Below are 6,607 nucleotides of genomic sequence, written 5' to 3'. Positions count from 1 at the left end.
CCGTTCCTGCTCCCAGCTGTTCCTATTCCCCTAATCAATCATTTAGTCTTCCCACACCTGTTCCCGATCCTTTCCCCTGATTAGAGTCCCTATTTCTTCCTTTGTGTTCCGTTCCTGTCCTGTCGGTTCCTTGTCTAGAATTCACCGTGCTGTGTTTGTGTATCGCCCTGTCGTGTCGTGTTTTCCTCAGATGCTGCGTGGTGAGCAGGTGTCTGAGTCTGTCTGGTTCAAGTGCCTTCCCGAGGCAACCTGCTGTTCACCTGCTGTTCAAGATCGAGTCTCCAGTTTGTCCTCGTCATTTCGAGTGAAAGTTGTGTTTTTTGTTTGTATTTACTTTACTGGATTAAAGACTCTGTTTTCGCTAAGTCGCTTTTGGGTCCTCTTTCACCTGCATGACAGAAGGAACCGACCAAGGAATGGACCCAGCGACTTCAGACGCTCGTTACACTGCCGTCGAGATCCAAGGAGCCATGCTCGGCAGACACGAGCAGGAATTGTCTGCTGCTCGCCATGCCGTGGAGAACCTGGCCGCTCAGGTTTCCGACCTCTCTGGACAGTTCCAGAGTCTACGTCTCGTGCCACCTGTTACTTCCTGGCCTGCCGAGCCTCCAGAACCTAGGGTTAATAACCCACCTTGCTACTCCGGGCAGCCCACTGAGTGCCGCTCCTTTCTCACGCAGTGTGAGATTGTGTTCTCTCTCCAACCCAACACATACTCTAGAGAGAGAGCTCGGGTTGCTTACGTCATTTCACTCCTTACTGGCCGGGCTCGAGAATGGGGCACAGCTATCTGGGAGGCAAGGGCTGATTGCTCTAACAAGTTCCAGAACTTTAAAGAGGAGATGATTCGGGTTTTTGACCGTTCAGTTTTTGGTAGGGAGGCTTCTAGGGCCCTGGCTTCCTTATGCCAAGGTGAACGGTCCATAACGGATTATTCTATTGAGTTTCGCACTCTTGCTGCCTCTAGTGAGTGGAACGAGCCGGCGCTGCTCGCTCGTTTTCTGGAGGGACTCCACGCAGTGGTTAAGGATGAGATTCTCTCCCGGGAGGTTCCTTCAGATGTGGACTCTTTGATTGCTCTCGCCATCCGCATAGAACGACGGGTAGATCTTCGTCACCGGGCTCGTGGAAGAGAGCTCGCATCAACGGTGTTTCCCTGCTCCGCATCGCAACCATCTCCTCCTCTGGCTCAGAGTCTGAGCCCATGCAGCTGGGAGGGATTCGCATCTCGACTAAGGAGAGGGAACGGAGGATCACCAACCGCCTGTGCCTCTATTGCGGAGTTGCTGGACATTTTGTTAATTCATGTCCAGTAAAGCCAGAGCTCATCTGTAAGCGGAGGGCTACAGGTGAGCGCAACTACTCAAGTCTCTCCATCAAGATCCTGTACTACTTTGTCGGTCCATCTACGCTGGACCGGTTCGGGTGCTACATGTAGTGCCTTGATAGACTCTGGGGCTGAGGGTTGTTTCATGGACGAAGCATGGGTTCGGAAACATGACATTCCTTTCAGAGAGTTAGAGAAGCCTACGCCCATGTTCGCCTTAGATGGTAGTCATCTTCCCAGTATCAGATTTGAGACACTACCTTTAACCCTCACAGTATCTGGTAACCACAGTGAGACTATTTCTTTTTGATTTTTCGTTCACCGTTTACACCTGTTGTTTTGGGTCATCCCTGGCTAGTATGTCATAATCCTTCTATTAATTGGTCTAGTAATTCTATCCTATCCTGGAACGTTTCTTGTCATGTGAAGTGTTTAATGTCTGCCATCCCTCCCGTTTCTTCTGTCCCTACTTCTCAGGAGGAACCTGGCGATTTGACAGGAGTGCCGGAGGAATATCATGATCTGCGCACGGTCTTCAGTCGGTCCCGAGCCAACTCCCTTCCTCCTCACCGGTCGTATGATTGTAGTATTGATCTCCTTCCGGGGACCACTCCTCCTCGGGGTAGACTATACTCTCTGTCGGCTCCCGAACGTAAGGCTCTCGAGGATTATTTGTCTGTGTCTCTTGACGCCGGTACCATAGTGCCTTCTTCCTCTCCGGCCGGGGCGGGGTTCTTTTTGTTAAGAAGAAGGACGGTACTCTGCGCCCCTGCGTGGATTATCGAGGGCTGAATGACATAACGGTTAAGAATCGTTATCCGCTTCCCCTTATGTCATCAGCCTTCGAGATTCTGCAGGGAGCCAGGTGCTTTACTAAGTTGGACCTTCGTAACGCTTACCATCTCGTGCGCATCAGAGAGGGGGACGAGTGGAAAACGGCGTTTAACACTCCGTTAGGGCATTTTGAGTACCGGGTTCTGCCGTTTGGTCTCGCCAATGCGCCAGCTGTTTTTCAGGCATTAGTTAATGATGTTCTGAGAGACATGCTGAACATCTTTGTTTTTGTCTATCTTGACGATATCCTGATTTTTTCTCCGTCACTCGAGATTCATGTTCAGCACGTTCGACGTGTTCTACAGCGCCTTTTAGAGAATTGTCTCTACGTAAAGTCTGAGAAGTGCTCTTTTCATGTCTCCTCCGTTACTTTTCTCGGTTCCGTTATTTCCGCTGAAGGCATTCAGATGGATTCCGCTAAGGTCCAAGCTGTCAGTGATTGGCCCGTTCCAAGGTCACGTGTCGAGTTGCAGCGCTTTCTAGGTTTCGCTAATTTCTATCGGCGTTTCATTCGTAATTTCGGTCAAGTTGCTGCCCCTCTCACAGCTCTTACTTCTGTCAAGACGTGTTTTAAGTGGTCCGGTTCCGCCCAGGGAGCTTTTGATCTTCTAAAAGAACGTTTTACGTCCGCTCCTATCCTCGTTACTCCTGACGTCACTAGACAATTCATTGTCGAGGTTGACGCTTCAGAGGTAGGCGTGGGAGCCATTCTATCCCAGCGCTTCCAGTCTGACGATAAGGTTCATCCTTGCGCTTATTTTTCTCATCGCCTGTCGCCATCTGAGCGCAACTATGATGTGGGTAACCGTGAACTGCTCGCCATCCGCTTAGCCCTAGGCGAATGGCGACAGTGGTTGGAGGGGGCGACCGTTCCTTTTGTCGTTTGGACAGACCATAAGAACCTTGAGTACATCCGTTCTGCCAAACGACTTAATGCCCGTCAAGCTCGTTGGGCGTTGTTTTTCGCTCGTTTCGAGTTTGTGATTTCTTACCGTCCGGGTAGCAAGAACACCAAGCCTGATGCCTTATCCCGTCTGTTTAGTTCTTCTGTGGCTTCTACTGATCCCGAGGGGATTCTTCCTTATGGGCGTGTTGTCGGGTTAACAGTCTGGGGAATTGAAAGACAGGTTAAGCAAGCACTCACGCACACTGCGTCGCCGCGCGCTTGTCCTAGTAACCTCCTTTTCGTTCCTGTTTCCACTCGTCTGGCTGTTCTTCAGTGGGCTCACTCTGCCAAGTTAGCTGGTCATCCCGGTGTTCGAGGCACTCTTGCGTCTATTCGCCAGCGCTTTTGGTGGCCGACTCAGGAGCGTGACACGCGCCGTTTCGTGGCTGCTTGTTCGGACTGCGCGCAGACTAAGTCGGGTAACTCTCCTCCTGCCGGTCGTCTCAGACCGCTCCCCATTCCTTCTCGACCATGGTCTCACATCGCCCTAGACTTCATTACCGGTCTGCCTTTGTCTGCGGGGAAGACTGTGATTCTTACGGTTGTCGATAGGTTCTCTAAGGCGGCACATTTCATTCCCCTGGGAGTTCTGTCGCTTGATTGGTGCTTTCCGTCAGTCTCTCTTCCGGTTTTTCATCCCCAGTCTAACGGTCAAGCAGAACTGGGCCAATCAGGACGATTGGTCGATATTACGCAGTCTTTCTTTCGAAACCCCGTCTTGGGCAGAACAGCTCCCTGGGCAGAATACGCTCACAACTCGCTTCCTTCGTCTGCAACCGGGCTATCTCCTTTTCAGAGTAGTCTTGGGTACCAGCCCCCTCTGTTCTCGTCCCAGCTCGCCGAGTCCAGCGTTCCCTCCGCTCAGGCTTTTGTCCAACGTTGTGAGCGCACCTGGAGGAGGGTCAGGTCTGCACTTTGCCGTTATAGGCGCAGACTGTGAGCCGCCAATAAACGTAGGATTAAGAGTCCTAGGTATTGTCGCGGTCAGAGTATGGCTTTCCACTCGTAACCTTCCCCTTACGACAGCTTCTCGCAAGTTGACTCCGCGGTTCATTGGTCCGTTCCGTATTTCTCAGGTCGTTAATCCTGTCGCAGTGCGACTTCTTCTTCGCAACATCTTCGTCGCGTCCACCCAGTCTTCCATGTCTCCTGTGTCAAGCCCTTTCTTCGCGCCCCCGTTCGTCTCCCCCATCCTTGTCGGGGCGCACCTATTTACAGGGTACGGAAGATCATGGACATGCGTTCTCGGGGACGTGGTCACCAGTACTTAGTGGATTGGGAGGTACGGTCCTGAGGAGAGGTTGGGTTCCATCTCGGGACGTGCTGGACCGTTCGTTGATCGATGATTTCCTCCGTTGCCGTCAGGGTTCCTCCTCGAGTGCGCCAGGAGGCGCTCGGTGAGTGGGGGGGTACTATCATGTTTGTCATAGATTGTCATGTCCTTTCCCTCTCTCAATCCCTCTCTCTCTCTCTCTCTATCATTCCGTTCCTGCTCCCAGCTGTTCCTCATTCTCCTAACTACCTCGTTTACTCTTTCACACCTGTCCCCTATTTTGCCCTCTGATTAAGTCCCTATTTCTCTCTGTTTCCGCTTCTGTCCTTGTCGGATCCTTGTTTGCTGTTCTGTGTTCTTGTTCCGTCCTGTCGTGTTTTTGCCTTCATCAGATGCTGCGTGTGAGCAGGTGTCTCTATCAGCTACGGCCTGCGCCTACCCGAAGCGACCTGCAGTCTGTGGCCGCTTCTCCTGTTATTCCCCTCTACAGATTAGAGGATTTCTGTTATTCCCCGTTTGGACTTTTCCTGTTAAGGATTCAGGATTAGTCGTTTTCTGGAATAAACTCTGTTTCTGTTAAGTCGCTTTTGGGTCCTCATTCACCTGCATAACAATATATATATATATATATATATATATATATATATATATATATATATATATATATATATATATATATATATATAAATACCTGCTTAAATAAAGGTGAAATAAAAAAAAATAAAAAAAAATAGAAAATAAATATTCCTACCTCGGCCTAAACATCGGCACCACAGGTAACTTCCACAAAGCTGAGAACGATCTGAGAGACAAGGCAAGAAGGATTTGGCTAAAAATACTTGAATCATTAAAGAACCCATTGCCTTTTATGGTTGTGAGGTCTGGGGTCCGCTCACCAGCCAAGAATTCACAAAATGGGACAAACACCAAATTCAGACTCTGCATGCAGAATTCTGCAAAAATATCCTCTGTGTACATCATTAAACACCAAATAATGCCTGCAGAGCAGAATTAGGCCGATACGCAACTAATTATCAAAATCCTGAACAGAGACGTTGAATTCTACAACCACCTAAAAGGAGGCGATTCTCAAACCTTCCATAGCAAAGCAACCACCTATACAGAGATGAACCTGGAGAAGAGTCCCCTAAGCAAGCTCTGTTCACAAACACCCCAGGACAGCAACACAATTAGATCCAACCAAATCATGAGAAAACAAAAAGATAATTACTTGACATATTGGAAAAAATTAACAAAAAAACAGAGCAAACTATAATGCTATTTGTCCCTAAACAGAGAGTACACAGTGGCAGAATACCTGACCACTGTGACTGACCCAAACTTAAGGAAAGCTTTGACTATGTACAGACTCAGTGAGCATAGCCTTGCTATTGAGAAAGGCCGCCGTAGACAGACGTGGCTCTCAAGAGAAGACAGGCTATGTGCACACTGCCCACAAAATGAGGAGGAAACTGAGCTGCACTTCCTAACCTCCTGCCCAATGTATGACCATATTAGAGAGACATATTTCCCCCAGATTACACAGATCCACAAAGAATTTGAAAACAAATCCAATTTTGAAAAACTCTCATATCTTTTGGGTGAAATTCCACAGTGTGCCATCACAGCAGCAAGATTTGTGACCTGTTGCCACGAGAAAAGGGCAACCAGTGAAGAACAAACACCATTGTAAATACAACCCATATTTATGCTTATTCATTTTATCTTGTGTCATTTAACTATTTGTACATTGTATATATATAATATGACATTTGTAATGTCTTTACTGTTTTTAAACTTCTGTATGTGTAATGTTTACTGTTAATTTTTGTTGTTTTTCACTTTATATATTCACTTTGTATGTTGTCTACCTCACTTGCTTTGGCAATGTTAACACATGTTTCCCATGCCAATAAAGCCCTTGAATTGAATTTAATTGAATTGAGAGAGAGAAGAGAGAGGAGAGAGAGAGGAGCGAGAGAGAGAGAGAGAGAGAGAGAGAGAGAGAGAGAGACAATTATTTTAGCAGAAAAGATTCTTAGACAGTTAAGAGGGGAAATGAAATCATGCTGTCTTGCTACCTGTACATCCTCACAGAGACATCAATTAAAAAAAAAATGAAAAGGCCACCTGCGCCTACCTTGTGGTCGATGATACCGCTGTATCCCTGTAGGACTGTAGGGCGAGGAGGTGGGGTACTGGTGGTCTGCTGCTGCTCAGTCTGCCA

This window comes from Oncorhynchus gorbuscha, linkage group LG22, assembly GCF_021184085.1.
Source record: "Oncorhynchus gorbuscha isolate QuinsamMale2020 ecotype Even-year linkage group LG22, OgorEven_v1.0, whole genome shotgun sequence".
Lineage (NCBI taxonomy): Eukaryota > Metazoa > Chordata > Actinopteri > Salmoniformes > Salmonidae > Oncorhynchus > Oncorhynchus gorbuscha.
The sequence above is the reverse complement of the archived record's forward strand: the minus strand, read 5'-3'. Positions refer to the sequence as shown.